Here is a 17,484-nt window from a genome sequence, read left to right as displayed (position 1 = left end):
GCCACATGATATGTGCAGTAAAGTAGTCAGTAAAGAGAGGTTGGTGATTTTTGATTTAACAACATTTTTCTTTCTTCTTCATCCCATTTCAGGGAGGTAACTTACAGAAGTGTCACAGAAAAAAGAGAATAGTTTTCATTGCAGGTTGTTGGGAACTAGAAATGGGATACAAATTTTCCACACATGAAAGGAAATCCTCTGGAAACGAGAGGTTTTGATTTTTCTCCTTGAATTTTTTGAATTCAACAAAAAGGTAATATTTCCTTTACATTCAAACCATACTGGATATGGAACATTATAGTTCATGTGAAAGATTTTGCCAAAATATTCTTTGTAATTTAAAAATAAAATTATTTTTATTAATTTTGATAGTTATTTTGATGGTGCATCAGACTTTTCCCCCTGATTGGGGACCACTGCCTTCATGATTGCTGAGATTGAGTGACAATAATATTTTTTCTTTAAGTGCGTTCACTGGCAAAGAAGGGTTTATTGGATTAAATGGCCATTCCAGATGTACCCTGATTGACAGCTTGAGCACCTTCCATGCTGGTGCAGATTTTCAAAATGGGGTAATAGCAGCAATACTCTACTTGCTGGTTTCTCATCTTAGATGTAAGAAAACATTCAAAAGTAATTTTGTGTCTTTTTAGGTATTTGAAAATACTTTTTTTTTAAATCAAGTTTAAGAAAATAGTCTTAACAGTCATAGGAAGAAATTTGCTCTGAGTGTGACTAAAATGAAATCTTTAGAACAGTTTAGAATAGTTTAAATATATTGCATTTAAATGTTCAAATAATACTAAAATTATTTATGCATACATATGCTCTCCCCAAGTATTATATACTATTTTCTCTTTTTCTGAAGAATCAAATATTGTTGTTTCTTTCTGATGCAACTTTTAAAATCTATTTACTTACTCAGCTTTTTTCCGGTGTTTCAGATTATTATGTAAAGTCTGGTTAAAGTAACCCAAATATGATAGTTTAATTTTAAGGCTAATAATGCATAAACTTTCTTTATCAAAATAGAAAATTATGAAGATTATTTTTAATGTAAGTGGATTTTTCTGCATTTTATGTCTTCCTTTTTGTCCTTAAGGCTGGAAAGTACATTAATTCCCTTTGTAAATTCAAAATAATATTTACAAAGAGAAATACTCTCATGCAGCAGAAAAGAAAACAAATTAGGCATATATTTCACTTTATTATATGTGGGGATTTAGGTAAGTTACTCCTGTTATTTCCATTAAAAAATAAATTCTATTTGCATATATAGCACATTGAAAAGGCATTTAGATTTTGGTGCTGTACTGTGCTATGAATGTACCACTATCACCTTGTGAAGTCTGAGAGAGAATTAAGTAGTCTTCTTGCAGTGTCATTTACTTACCATACTATAGCCTTAGTGCCAGTGGCAAATGACCATGATAGAAAATCTTTACTAGAAATTTACTATGATACTTAAACTCTGCAGATAAACAGATGCACTCCACCTTCTTTCCTGAAAGTGTGAACATGTCCTCTGCCATTTCAAGGCTTCATTTTCTAGATCTCCTCCCTTTTTGATGTCTGCCATGCCTCAAAGATTTGGTCTCACCTTTTTCCGCTTCTTCAATTACTGAGGTTATTCCTGTGGCTTCAGCTCCTGTTTTGTACCATCGGTTTCTAACGGTGCAGTTACACAGTCACTGTGTGTATGGGCTTTCCTAGGCTAAGATTTTTTAAGGACCCTGTGGGACAGGTCTTCAGACTACCCCTTATCACTTGGGTTTTTTATTTCAATTTTTGATTGTGTTCTTTTGCAGTACTTTGGACATTAAAGACAATACGAAATCCACCTTTTTCTCACACTTCTCATTCCTGTCTAGCTTGTCCATTTCTCTGATCAGATTTCTCTTCTGGCTGCTCTTCCATTTTTCTTGCTCACACTAAGAAAGTTTCCCTCTTGGTCCTGTCAACACTGACCAAATATCTGTTTTTCATTGCTATCCTAAAACGCCTGGAAAAGACATGTGCTACACTTTCTCAAGATGTGAGATTTTGCATTAAGAGAGTTTAACAGCTGCAGTTACACAGGGTGTAGGAATCCTATTTTGAAGTGGATCTTACGAGGAAATGCCACACTCTTAATGGAGATCTTGGAACACTTCTCAGGAGCAAAGCACTCCATTCTTCTTTACTGTTGCCATGCAAATGCCCTTACATGTTACTTCAAATGTCACTTATGGGGTGATAACAGCATGAGTGTTACAGAATAAAAACTTCTGTACTCTGAAGTGAGTGACTATTCCTTTTTGTTAGGGAAAAAATGGATGAGGTGAGGTGTTTTCTATTTTTTTCCTTTACTTATCTCCACTTTCCTCCTAAATGAAGTATCTGAGATGAATATTTAAGAACTGTAGTTCAGCATAAAATAGGTATATTAAGTCATAGTGAGGAGAGAGACAAGAGCAATATGTGATACTTAAAGGAATTAGTGTATCAGAGTTTTTTCTGAAATGGCTGCAAAGAATAGAAGTGATCTTCACTTTCTGAAATGTTGGGACAAAAATGAATCCTATAGTGGAAGGAGCTGGGATCTGCTTACCCCTTTTTGGCAGCAGAGGCAAAATACAGCTGAGGAGCCTGAGTTCCTATTGAAACTGCCATTCCTGGTGCTTGGGCACTTCTCGACAGAAGTCAGTATGACCAAGAAGTTTTATTCTCCTTCTGTATAATGTGTTTCTTCTGGGAGAGCTTGAAGGAGTTATTCACTATTCCAAATAGGCAGTTACTCCTTGTACCCCCTTTTCAAGTGTGAAATGGTATTTTAAAAATAAGCAAATTATGATATAACATAATTCTCCATTTCAGGTGTTGATTGCCTTGAGATAAAAGGAACAATTACATCTGTCCTCTGTAAGGGTTTACTTTATTATCTAATAGAAAATCCAAATGGGAGATGATACAGGAAAGGGAAAGGCGAACCCTGTGAAGTGATTACATGAAAACCTATCATATCCTTCATAACAGTAACATATTACACTTAACATGAATAAACAATTTTCCCCTTGTTCAGTATCATAAGCTGCTTTTTCATCGTTAAAACACTTCACATACTTTATCAAAAGCGTAGGGGAATTATTTACAGAATCACAGAATCACAGAATCATTAAGGTTGGAAAAGACCTGAAAGATCATCAAGTCCAACCATCAACCCAACACCACCATGCCCACTAAACCATGTCCTGCAGTGCCACATCCACACACTCCTTGAACATCTCCAGTGATGGCGACTCCACCACCACCCTGGGCAGCCTGTTCCAGTGTTTCACCACTCTCTCAGTAAAGAAATTTTTCCTAATATCCAGCCTAAACCTCCCCTGGCACAACTTGAAGCCATTTCCTCTTGTCCTGTCGCTAGTCATTTGGGAGAAGAGACCAACACCCACCTCACTACAAACTCCTTTCAGGTAATTGTAGAGAGCGATAAGGTCTCCCCTCAGCCGCCTCTTCTCCAGACTGAACAACCCCAGTTCCCTCAGCTGTTCCTCATAAGACTTGTGCTCCAGACCCCTCACCAGCTTTGTCGCCCTTCTCTGGACACGCTCCAGCACCTCAATGTCCTTCTTGTAGCGAGGGGCCCAAAACTGAACACAGCATTCGAGGTGCGGCCTCACGAGAGCCGAGTACAGGGCGGGATGATCACTTCCCTCCTCCTGCTGGCCACACTATTTCTGATACAGGCCAGGATGCCGTTGGCCTTCTTGGCCACCTGGGCACACTGCCAGCTCATATCCAGCCAGCTGTTGACCAAGACCCCCAGGTTCTTTTCTGCAGGGCAGCTTTCCAGCCACTCGTCCCCAAGCCTGTAGCGTTGCCTGGGGTTGTTGTGACCCAAGTGCAGGACCCGGCACTTGGCCTTGTTGAACCTCATACAATTGACCTTGGCCCATCGATCCAGCCTGTCCAGATCCCTCTGCAGAGCCTTCCTACCCTCGAGGAAATCAACACTCCCGCCCAACTTGGTGTCGTCTGCAAACTTGCTGAGGGAGCACTCAATCCCCTCATTCAGATCATTGATAAATATATTAAACAAGACCGGCCCCAAAACTGAGCCCTGGGGGACTCCACTTGTGACCGGCTGCCAACTGGATTTCGCCCCATTCACCAGAACTCTCTGGGCTCGGCCATCCAGCCAGTTTTTTACCCAGCGAAGAGTGCACCTGTCTAAGCCACGAGCCTCCAGCTTCTCCAGGAGAATACTGTGGGAGACAGTGTCGAAGGCTTTACTAAAGTCCAGGTAGACAACATCCACAGCCTTTCCCTCATCCACTAGTCAGGTCACCTGGTCATAGAAGGAGATCAGGTTGGTCAAGCAGGACCTGCCTTTCATGAACCCGTGCTGGCTGGGCCTGATCCCTTGGTTGTCCTGCATGTATCCTGTGAGCACCCTCAAGATGAACCTCTCCACAATCTTCCCTGGCATCAAGGTCAGGCTGACAGGCCTGTAGTTCCCCGGATCCTCCTTCCAGCCCTTCTTGTAGATGGGAGTCACGTTGGCAAGCCTCCAGTCATCTGGGACCTCCCCTGTTAATCAGGACTGTTGATAAATGATGGAGAGCGGCTTGGCAAGCTCCTCTGCCAGCTCCCTCATCACCCTTGGGTGGATGCCATCAGGCCCCATAGACTTGTGAGTGTCCACGTGGCATAGCGGGTCATTAACTGCTTCCTCCTGGATCATGGGGAGTTTATTTTGCTCTCCATCCTTATCTTCCAGGTCAGGGGACTGAATACCCTGAGGATACCTGGTGTGGCTATGAAAGACTGAGGCAAAGAAGGCATTAAGTACCTCAGCTTTTTCCTCATCCTTTTTGACAATGTTCCCCCCTGCATCCAGTAAATGATAAAGATTCTTCCTGGCTCTCTTTTTGTTGTTAATGTATTTATAGAAGCATTTTTTGTTATCCCTTACGACAGTTGCCAGGTTGAGCTCTAGCTGAGCTTTTGCCTTTCTAATTCCCTCTCTGCATGACCTAACGAGGTCCTTGTACTCTTCTTCACTTGCCTGCCCCTTCTTCCAAAGGTGATAAACTCTCCTTTTTTTCCATTTAACTAAAATGTCTTTCATTTCTCCTGCATCAGAATGCTGTTCCACCTGGTATTTGCATGGGTTGGATCATTTCCACAGAGGAAACAATAAATCCATCAAAACATAAAGGAAGATGATGGCACTGCAATTAAAGCTTAGATATCTAACAGTGGTGTTAACATCTCAGAGACAGGTTTTATGCAAACATGGTATACAGTGAGATAGCTTGTGTTCAAGCCTTAACAGTTTTACGCTTGTCGTGTGGTAAGTTACTGCTTGCATTACCTTTTGTACTTGTAACAGACTACATGAATGCAAAGAAAAAGTGACATAAAAAAACCTGGTAGTATTTTGTACATTATATATGCTGCCACTTTGTACTGCTTCTCAGCTGGAGATCTAAAATCCTTATATATTATCCAGACTTGATTGTCCTAAAGCACTGGGGATTTTGTTACTTCAGGGCCCACATTGCTTCAGGATTATAAATAACAACACTGGTTGAAATGTAATTTTTGATTACTAGTGAAGTTGTCACTGAAAGTAAATTTTCTGATACAGTAGAAGAAGTTGAAATTATTCTGAATTTCATTGTTTGGAGGCTGCTTATCTCCAGTCATTTAAAGTGTTTCTATTGTTTTGTAACATAAAGAAAACAGTCAAAAGTGTTGGCATGAGGTATAATACACACCAGTCTTTTCCAGTGGTCAGTTCCAGCACTGTAGCTGAAAACAAGAATGTGGCTCTGCATTTAAATGTAAGGCAAATGCAACAGGCTGTATTCTTTTTCTTTCTGAGGGCAGGAAGAAGGATAAGTTTATGGACCAGGTAATATTAGAAAGGAAAATCCCCACTCCTGACCTTTGACCTCAAAGCTTACAGGGCTCTAAACTGAAAGCAAAACATTGCTCAGTGACATCCTGAATGATGGGTTTCATTTAACTGCAGCATTGTTGGTAAAGAAATGGGAAGTAAACATACAATGTCCAAAATCTGTAGTGATTAAAAGGAGATAGGGTGTGAATTTACTTCAGGAGGAATAAATAGAAGTTACTGAACAGCAAATCCCAGGTGGAAAAGGATTCTCTCTCTGCTGTTAAGCAATTCTTGGTAAGTCTTTTGAAGTAAAGGCAGAGCATATGAACTCTCTAGTCACCAACTATGCAATGTTTTGTCTTTTTAAACAATGAGAATAGTTGTAATAAAATGAAGTTTTGCCTAGTGTGGACGAAAGAACTTGCATTTGTTGAGCATGTCAAATTATTTCAGCCAAAACAAGTGTGGAGTGAAATTGTGAAATCTGAAACATATTGAGGCTTCCACTTAAGAATGAAGATAGTCTAATTTTTTGATGTTTCTGAAAACACACATTTTTAAATACTCCTGGTTTATAATAGGCCAACTAAAACTTATCCTTTAGGATGTAGACACTTTGTTTTCTATTAAGAATGTAACAAGCCTTGATATCCAGTTTTGGAAATTAAGTATTTGAATACTTTTTTAAGCTACAATTCATGCACTGAGTTGTATCCTTATATGCTGTTGCTTGCTTTAAAGTTACTCTGCTTTAACAAAAATTGTCGGAAAATTCAAAAACGTAAATTTTTGAAGGAGGGGAATAAAAATAGGAGTAATCCAGCTGAATGTTAGTTCCCAGAGAGGCTGTGGAGTCTCCTTCCTTGGAGAGACTTAAAACCTGACTCAACATGGCCCTGATCAGCCTGCTCTGGCTGGCCCTCCTCTGAGCAGGGGTTGGAGTAGGTGACCTCTCAGGGTGGCACCTTCCTGCCTCAGCTGTTGTGTGGTTCTGTTTCACTGGACCTCCTGGGAGGCACATGGACTGATGTATGTAATTTTTTCATCTGGTCCCACTTCTTTGACATACGTACTTTGGGAAGGTCTTATGGGTAGTTAAACTATGCATTTCATGTCCTACCTTTGCTTCTCACTGTGTTCTCGGGGTTAAGCTGCATACTGACAGTGTCTGCAGCTCGAAGCACATGAGCACCATCAGTGACTGCAACAGAGTTACCACTAGAGTCATGGAACTAACAAACTTTCAATTGAAGAAGCTTTTATAGCCCTATTATTTCTATTAATGCCAAAGTTAGAAGTGACAGTATATTAATGTAGTTTTGTTCAAAGTAGTGCTTTAAGTAATTTAGTACACTGTGTGCCCCAGGAATCCTAAAATAGGCTTTTAAAATTCCTATTTAGTTAAAGAATATTGCAATCCTAAAAATACATTAATCCACAGGTGAAGATTTTCTCCTTTTTCTATTATAAAATTGGCATTTCTTAGCTTTAGTGGCTTTATTCTGAACTTTACTTGAATCTCTGAGACATCTGTATCGTGTAGGTCCTATTTCTGAAGAAATCCTACCTGGTGCATGGGTACAGTTTATCAAGTTATTATTAAGGCTTGACTAGTCCAGCTCTGGTTCTGTCTTTTGAGCAAGAAGGGGTGAAATCTTTCCTTGTAGGTCTTGGCTTAATGTGTCTGGTAATTTAGTGGCAGTTAACTTACCAAATGGATGTAACTTCAAACATGAAAGCTGAAGATGAAAAGTAGTGGGTAGATAAATCTTAGTGTTAAGAGCTGATTTCATGAAAATACCTGAGACTTTCAAGCATCATAAAATAATAGTGTGGTAGAACTTTATAATTTACATTTTTCTTTAACTGCTTGTTTTTCTGTTTCTCCACTAGCATCATAAATGATTAAGAGCGTATGATCTCCGGTGGATTGGTATGATCAGCCACCTCAGATCCAAGTGACATGGTACCAGTTCGGTTTAGAGTTTGTTTTGTAGTTATTTCAGTGGATTGAGGGGCATTATTAAAAAAATAAATAAATCTGTATGCCATCTGACTTAAGATGGCTTTATATGCTATATATTTCATCTTCAGAAGTGAAAGTACAGATGTAAGCCCCATCTTCCTTTCTGCCTGTAGTAGAGTACCAAACTTTCTCAAATAATAGTAAAAAAAAATCTTTCCATTCTTTTCATGGAATAGGAGAACACATGAATTTACTTATCTCTTTTGAAAGGATGGGAGTAATAATGTGAATCTAAAACTCAAATATTGAGCACCTGTGTGGCTTTTACATGCGAATCATTTCTGGGTAGATTTTTCTGTGCTCACACAAACTGTGTCTCTTTTAAATGCTCAAGTTATGAGTGGTGCCTTTCTCATTTCTCCACCTTACATATAGTCTTATGAATAATTATGTTTGGGTTTTTTTAAACATCAGATAAGTGTTCAGATTTTGCAGGAGAGGGGGACTAAATATGGTTTTCTTGATGCATGTGCTATTGTAGTGGGTTGTGACAGATTTAATTCTCTATTGCATCAGGGTCTAGAGTGATTCCAGTTAATTACTTTCTGGAAGTTGCTTTTTGAAATACCTTTCTGAAAAGGCTCCTGAGCCATTTATGACCACCTCTTACAGAAGGTTGATGGTTATCATGTGTAAGCATGACACAATTAAGCAAATAGACCTTCCGTATCGCTTTCTTTTTAATTGAAATCTTTATCTTTCTCTGTGAGAAGAAAATAACTCACTTACTTCACAATGTTCTACAGGCTCTCAAGAATGCTTTTCCTTATTCAGAATTAGTATTAGCCTTGCATCAATTGTTTTACATATTTTATCTGATAACCTTTCCAACTCAACATCTACCTAAAAGGAAGAAAAATTTTTAATATATGTTCCTTGCTAGTAGGGAAGAGGTGTATTAAACATTTTTAAAATTATTTTTGTACTCTTAACGTTTTACAGTGATGAGATATGGTTATACTTTAAAAAGCATTTATGATAACTTGAATACAGAGATTGGAGAAAATGCATTCAGAAAGCATAATGTGCTCATTATTAACTTATTTCTACTCTGTTAAACTCATGCCACATTAAAAAAAATCCAAATATATTTGCTCATTTTAATACAAGTCATCAGCATGTTATGGTCTTAAATTAATTTCTATTGATATTACATCTGAATCACCTTTTAAGAATGCTGTACAACATTGGAAAATCTGGGCAATTATTCTTAATCACCCAACATCCACATATCCTGTAACTCCTAACAGGTTACAGAGGGAAAAAGTGATTAGCAGTAATAGTACAGTGCTTCCAGAGAGTTCCATAAAACTTAGAGTACTAACACAGGTAAATCCAGAATAGGACATGTATACAGTTAAAATGGTCCCTGTTTGTTGTTTTCATAAAACAGTATTTATCGTCTAGGGAATAATTGGAGCAAGTCATCTTCCAGGATAGACTCAGAAACGTAGTCCAGCTTCTGTTTTTTTTCTTTCTCTTAAGCTACCTGCCCAGCTCCTTGGCGCAATACTTTGCAAAACAAAGTCTCTGTTTCTAAAAATTAAATGTGTAAAGAAAAGGATGTAAAACTGCATGAAAGGATGTCTTCTGTCTAAGCATGTATCTCAATATTAAGTAAACTAGTTTTAGGCTAGAATGGAGATTGTACAATGGTCTTACTATATATTACTAGCTATGGGTCTTTTCAAAGGTTGTATGTGTGGTATAGTTTTTTTCTGTTTATTTTAAATTCATATGCCATGTATTTGTGGAAAGGATTATCAAAAGTATATCTGTAGGTGGACAACAAAGGTTGAGAACCCAGAAGCTGCATTTGGAGGAGTGCACGTGTGTGTAACACATACACCTCTCTCTAGCAAAAAGTCAGAACTTCAGGACACCTCACTGAGTAAGTCTTGATTCTTCAGTGTTTTAGAAGCAATGCTTTTGGGGGTATTTTTTTTTTTCTTTAAGTAAGGAAATGCATCAGAGTCCATGCTGCATGGCATTCTGAACAACTTATTTGTTTAAGACCTGCAATCAGATTAAGGAATTAGAAGTCTTGCATAGCCTTGCATTTCATCCATAAAGAGCACTAATAACTGGAAAAACAAATAGGTTTTGAAGTAGTGGTTAGTGTTTAAATAAAATGCAGTGATTTTTTTTATTTCTGAGATCTTCCTTGAAAAGTATGCATATAGATGCTTTCTTAAGGGGTAGTCCATTCAGACTCCAGTAACTCCCCAAATGTTTTCAAGCTTTTATGAAACTGTTTTCTTCAATAGCAATGTAAAATAATTGAGTTATCAACCTGTTCTGACCAAAGTGCCAAAAATTTTTTTGAATTAAGAACAACAAAAAAAATCAGCTGTCTAAAGTAAACCTTAATAATCCTGATTCAGGTTTCTTTGACTAAATGCAGAGAAGTAGTGTCTTTCATAGTATATCCATTGTGGATGTCAAATATTCAACTGATGATAGTTCAAAACTAGCACTCTTTCCATTTTAGAGCTCTCTGTACATAGTTTCTGCTCACTCAAAACTATGGAGGTCTCATTAAACTTCCAGTGTGACACAGTCTTGAGATTTGAAATCCATGGTCGTCGCTGTCTAGTTTTACCTGTCTAAAATTCTGGGTTTTTTGGTGGCAGCCAAACAGAATGGATGTGTACAAAACAGATTTACCAAGTGCAAGTGTTGGCAAAACCATAAGCATATCTAATTAAAACAAAAATAGGTATTTAAAGATATGCATAACACAGTAACTGAAACGTGAAAGGAATAAATTAACAGGGCAATAAGAAAGCCGCTCTGCCCTCCTGTAAATCACTGAGGGGTGGTTCTGGAGGTGCAGTGCAGTCCACAGAGCAGAGGGGCTGTTCCACAAAGTCTTGATTTAAAAAGTCAAAAGGCAAGGAAAACAAAACTGTTCTGGCAAATGTTACAAGAAACAAAGGCCTTTGCTGTAAAGCAGTGATCTACAAAAGATCAGTCTGTGAAATTTTGACATTTATGTTTCAGCTTTTATGGGTTCCAGAGCACTATGTAACACCACTACATGCGTAGGTGAAGAAACCTAGGCTTATTTTTAGAGAACAAAACTTTTGTCTAGAAAATGTGTTTAAAAGGACACATGAGATGCTGGCACAGGAACTTCATCTGTTCTTGAGCTGATGTTGTGGTTGAATATACAGGTGCTCCAATGACTGTATTAATCAGCTGAGCAGAAAACATGATGTTGCATAGTTTCATAGATACTTAGAGGTATTGAGTACGCTGATAGTCCTGTGCTTCGTGTAAACATAGTGTGCCACACAGAGGTGGATGGGGGTCAGGCTCATGGCTGTTTGCCCTCTTGAAGAGAAGGTACTCAGAAAAAAGCAGCCAGCTGAGAGTGAAAGGCTGTGAGGGAGATACATGCATGTGTGTAAATGATACAGTTTTATTGCAGCATGAACACTTCTTTATATGCAGCTTTTTTTTTTTTTTACCCCAGGTTCAGTTTGCAACAGCATATGCAGCTTTCCCTTTACATAAAAATGAGGTATAGAAGAAGGATCCAAAACACAGTCACTGAGGCCCATTCTAAGAACATTAATGGGGGTGCTGGTATTAAACTGAGTAGTTCAGCCTTCAAAAACGGCTCAGTCTGTGTGCCAAATTATGGTGCTCATCTGTATATAAAAGATATTTGTTCATAAAATATAGTAGGGAAGTGTGCTGGGATATCAGTTAGGAAGATGTGAAAGGCTTTTAAGTGTTTCTGGAGTTGAAATACAGGACCAGAAAATGATTGACTGCACTTTAGGTTGCCTGTTGGAAAGTGCTCTTAACTGTCTTGGAGACTTTATTTCTCTTTTGCTCAGTACAAAGAAGGTGCCTGCTGTCAAATTTTGGATGTTCCAGTATTCCGTAGTCTGCAAGATAAACTGCTGTACTGACAATAAAATGTGAGTTAAAGGTAATTCAAGGTCAATACCAGTCATTCAAATACTATCACCTCACCTCTTTTTACAGTGGGTTTCAGCCAGACTCCTCCTGTTTGTTAAATCTCTGAATAGCTTAGACTGGTGTGTTGTAAACGTTTGGTTAGTTAGTGTCAGTTTGCTGCAGTTTCTCAAAGGCGAATAAATTGTATAGACATATTAACAAAATCTTTCCAACTAAAACTTAATTTTCTTGTTTTTTTTTTTTACCAGCAACAGCCAATGCTTTGTCATTTAAACACTTACTGATGTTGCTTAATTTTGCCAAATACAAATTCTCATTTGATTTAAAATTATTAAATATACTCTTGACAGACAAGTAAGGTAAGGAAGAAATAAATTGAAATAAAATTCTGCTGAATATACAAAACCAGTGTGATGTTCAACTAAAGCTTGAATTTTGATATTTCTGAAATCAACTCTATTTCTTAAGATAGCACATATTGTTTCACTTGCAGTTCAACTTAACCTTTTTGAGAGGGATGCACCTTGCAAAACTGAAAATAGCTGAGAAGAAGTTGAACCCATTTTTCATGGCTCTCTTGTTTTCCAGAGCTTAAAGTATATCTAAACTACACCCACCCTCTGTCCTCTCCTGACAACTGTCTTAAAATATGAATGGACTGACTATAACATAAGGGTGTAGGTTCTTGCATATACTAGAAGATTTGTTCAATGACCTAACTGCCCTAAAATATTTCTGTCCCTCACTAGTGGTGACATATACTTGCAGACACATACCTGTCTGTAAGGCTACAGGATAAGCTGAGGTAGTGAAATGCATTTTTTTCTTTTTTGTTTTGTTTTGAGCTGGAAGCAGTTCTGCGGGCACTCCTGCAAGAGCGGGGGATTCCCAACAGGAACAAGGACAAATGGTGATGTAGAAGTGTCAGGCTGTTTCTGTAGCTGAAGAAAACATATGTTGACTTTGTAGGCCATCAGTGCTGTATGTTGAAGAGATCACCCTTTGAATTCACTTCAGCACGGTGTTGATGAGGACAATATTTGGATCTCAGCACAGTTTGTTTATCTCATGGAAAGACATTATTTTCATGATATAAATTCACCAGAACTTCTCATAAACCAGTGTGGGATACAAAACTTACTTCCCACCAAGGAGGAAGCAAGTCTTGAATGTTTTAAACCTCATAGGAGAGAATCAGCCTCAAGAAACCCAGAGAAATCAGCTAGCATGTGTGATCATTAAAGTTTTGGATTATTTGAAAAATCTACTATAAAATTAATCTTATTTCTACTGGTATAGAGCAATACATAAGGATAACCTCTCCTTTAGGCATGATCTGTTGAAACTGGGCAGGGTAGTTGCAGTGATTTAAAATAGTGTGTTGGAGGAAAAAAAGCTGCTAACAAGCCTTAGTGGATGGAAAGCAATAATCAAAAGCAGTGAGAGTAAATGAACATTGCCAGTGTTCCCTCATGCTGTGAGGCAAACATTGCCTTTTAGACTAAGCTGGGCTGTGAATTTCTTTCCTAGTATGGAGATTGTTTTTTACCTCTCCTGTTTTCAAATGTGTGTATGGGAAGGTAAGTTTTTCGCATTTTTTCCCCACCTTTCTTTCTGCACCCCTTACAGCTGAAGAACTAGCCCTAAGGAGGCTGCATATAAGTTCTCCCTTCAGCCTTCAGCCATGAGGCACCCACTGTGTTTGCTCCGTATGCTGGAAGTAAAAAGTGGTAGAAAACTCATGTGTATCCAGATGCCCTTCTTGCAAAATCAAGTAAAGTTTTGGCTTAGAAAAGAAAGTCTGGAAAATCAATTGGCAAATCAGTTCATTTTATACATGTTTGCGGTTTTTTTGTGTTCCCCGACTACAGTAGAGCTGCATCACTTCTACCTAACCTGTTTCTGTAGAGATCTGGGAATTCAGAATAGTTACAAACTATTTCTAACAGTTGAAATACAGCATGCTGAAAACTTTAACCTACACAGCATGACAATGTGACCTGAATAAGTTATTAAAATACACACACCACGCACATCTGTGCATATATATGTATAATCTGCATGTCTATATATATAGGCATGCAGATAAAAAAAAATAAAAAAATGCAAAAATAGAATCATAAAGCTAGTTCACAGCTACCTCTAAATAAAATTAAATCACTGGTTTGTAAAAGGGCTTTTTATTTTATACAGTTACATTTTATTACTTTAACTGCAAGATAAACTGCTTTTTAAATTACAGTGAAAAAGCTATTATTAAGTAGAATAATAATGTCAATGCAATTTTTAAAACCTCAACTTCCAAATATTTATTCCCATGGTTAATAGCATTCTGTGTGTGTTGAGTTCAGCACTGAAATTATTTAATCTAAGCAATTGAGAAGCTATAAGTATGCAACACCAAGTACAAGAAATTAATTTTAAAAAACCCCTAACTACTATGTATTTTACTGTAGCTAAGCTATTATAATTTGTCCTTATGGAAAATAAAATGAAAGTGTGCAGTACAGTCTATTACACAATCTTTTCTGGTTTAGATGCACTTAAAAGGACAAAGCACTAAATACTACTGGCCAAATTGTAAGCACATTGAAACACATTGCTCTAAGCTGTAGGATTGTATTTCTACACTATTTTTTAAAGATTGACATTGTTTATTATTTTGGATTTTGTCTTTTTTGTAAAATACAAATTAGACAGTCCAGAGGTGCACTTTAGTAATGCAAAGTTGGCTTATTACAAATCTGCAAAAGCTGAATATGCGAAATTTGTCCCTGTCTTTGTGTCATGCTTATAACCAAAAAGATGTGCCACAATTGTGGCATTCTAGGTTTATGGTGGTGGAGTGGTTTCAAGTAGAAATACATGATTAAACCTCTATACAGTCCATTTTGTTGCTGAATTAAGGCAAATTGGGAGTAGGAGGTACTCAAGCTGGTTTACTCTTTACTTAAGAAATATATTCAGCAGTGTGAAACCACTGGATAGTGCAAAGCAGTAATGATATTCCCCTAGCTACCAAGGCAGAGGGTATAGTTGAGGAAAAGGGCAAGCATAAATCATTATTACATGCTGGCAAGTGATATTCAAGACTGCCACATTACTGTTGGCCTAGTTACAGTGACATCTTATCAAGGTTTAAGGTACCTGGCTCGCTATTGTGTAGGATTTACTGACCTGTAGGAAAGGAGACAGAGTGGGAAAAGTATCTACGCAAGAGCTACCTGATGACTATGAGTAGAAACATGTTTCCCCTGGCCAGTAAACTTTGATGTTAGAGTAAGAATTGAGGGGATTTTTTTGCTGTGGCAGGGGAAGCAGTAACCACCTCGGAGGCAGTGTCTAGGCAAGTGGGGCTGTTATATGTTAAATGACTGCTTAAATGTTTAAAGATAGGTTATATCTATTGAAACCTGTCTGTCAAAGCTCCTGGGGCATCCTGAGATGGTCCCTGCATACTTGAGCTTGGTCTTTTGTTCCACATGCCTTCTACCAGAGCCATGTCTTGCCCCAGTAAAGGTTTCAGTTCCAGGAAAAATCAAACTGCTAGTGCAATAATAAGCTCAGTAGTTTCCTAAAAGGAATATTGATCAATTTATTATTTGCAGGTGCTGCTCATCTAGCAATCTCAACAAAATTTTTGAATCTCATCCCATTAGAAGGACGCGTAATTCTTTTAGAGAGTAATTATTGGAACTACTCTACACTACATAAAATAACATGCCTACCATGCTGGGCAGTTGTTGCATTATTAAATACAATAATTAGGGAAAATAAACAGTCTCCAATAGTAATAAACTTCTAATAGATTTCTCTTCTTATGCCAATAAGTATTGAAAGTAGAGTCAAAGTACAATTACTACCCTCTTCCTTGAATGTTTTGTGTGAAGAGTCCCTTTTTATCATGCCTTGTAAATGAAAATAGTATGCTTCTTGAACTTTCATACAAAAGAATGGTAGAGCAATGCTATTCAGTCTGTATTTATTTATTTTTTGGTTTACAAATATGTAATTATGGTATTCAAGTCACCTAGGCCTACTTATCTGTCAGTCTGTTGGAGCAGATTGTGAACAAAAGGATATGCATCTTTAATAAGATCATTCACACGAGTAAGGTTATACCAAACTTGAAGTGCTAGACTGGCATCTTCATTGTTTCACCCTGATTTTCCACTGTTTTCCCACTTTCCAAATATTTTTCTTAGTGAAATTTTGTACTGCAAGGACTACTACCCCATATGCCATGATTCAGTGTGGGATACTATCATCTGACTTTTCGTTCATTAGGTTGTATGTTCCAATGATCCTTCTGTTACCGAAAATCATAACAAAGAAAATTCTCCAAACCAAATGATAGTTTAGAAAGCCAACATTGGTTTATTGTAGCGCTGGGCGCATGGGGGATTTGTCCTCCTAGCATGCACACCTGGTTGAAATCATGACAGGTATTTAAAACAGATAACAGAATTAGTTACACCTACTGGTCCCACCCCTCAACTAACTATTGGCTAGTACCTTTCTCACTTCATCTTAAAGCTACAGTTTTCTTTTAATTCACTACACACGCCCAGAGAGTAGGGGGCTTATTTAGGTTGCAGGCTTTTCTAGCTCCTGAATCTCGACCAGAGGAATCGTGAGGACTCCAGCATGCACCGGAGTATTTTCAGGGAGGCCGTCCGATTCCCTGGTCAGGTAAGTTTCCGCAACAGCTATCTGTGAGGTTAACGACATTGGCCATAAGTGTTGGTATTGATTGCTTACAAGTAAGCTGTATCTAATTAAGTATGCGTTGTTGAGCTATTGGTATTGGTAGTGCACTATTGTGTAATCCGTACACTACTACGGGGGTGCCTGGAGTCCGGATTTTGGTTTGGTTTGGGTACGTGTACGTGGTAACTTTGTATAATCCTGGGAAATGTACTTTGTGTAAGGTTACATTTGGATTCTTTTTTTCCACACTCTGGTCTGGTTTCTGATCTGTTGAGCGTACGCAATATTAAAAATTACTGTAGAAACACTGGTTTGATTTTTGGTACTGCAAGAGTAAATCTGAAACATTGTATAATGGGGCTGAAGGGGCTGGAGGAACTGGAGATAAGGATAGTAATTGGGAAAGGTAAAGGGCAAAACATGGACTGAACAATGTTAGAAAGCGGAATGATTGTGGGGAATTTCTGTTGTTGTAATTGTGGTGAAAGGAATAGGGGTGGATTGTGTGTAAATTGTCTACTTCCATTCACTGTGGTGATGATGTCATTTTGATTTTGGTGTGGGGAATTCTTTTGTTGCTGTGAGTGAAGTTTGTGAAGATTGTGTGATGAATGTGGATTTTAATGATAATTCTTAAATATGTGATTCACAGAGGCGAGGGGTGTGGTGGTAGCACTTATGTGATAACAGATTTAAGAAGGGGAGGTTTCCTTGTAAAGCACAAACGGCCAGAATATCCTTGGAGAAAGATCAGCGTGCTTTCTGTAAGCAGGAAGGACACTGGAGAATGGAGTGTCCACAGTTAAGAGGACAAGGCCTGCAGGAAATGCTGAGGCAGGCTGTTAACATGATGATGTTAGATTCAGATTGAGGAGGACTGGGGGAAGAATCAGAACCCTCCCCAACAGAATCCCTGGTTATAGTA

This window comes from Gavia stellata, chromosome 1 (genome assembly GCF_030936135.1).
Source record: "Gavia stellata isolate bGavSte3 chromosome 1, bGavSte3.hap2, whole genome shotgun sequence".
NCBI classification, from domain to species: domain Eukaryota; kingdom Metazoa; phylum Chordata; class Aves; order Gaviiformes; family Gaviidae; genus Gavia; species Gavia stellata.
The sequence above is the reverse complement of the archived record's forward strand: the minus strand, read 5'-3'. Positions refer to the sequence as shown.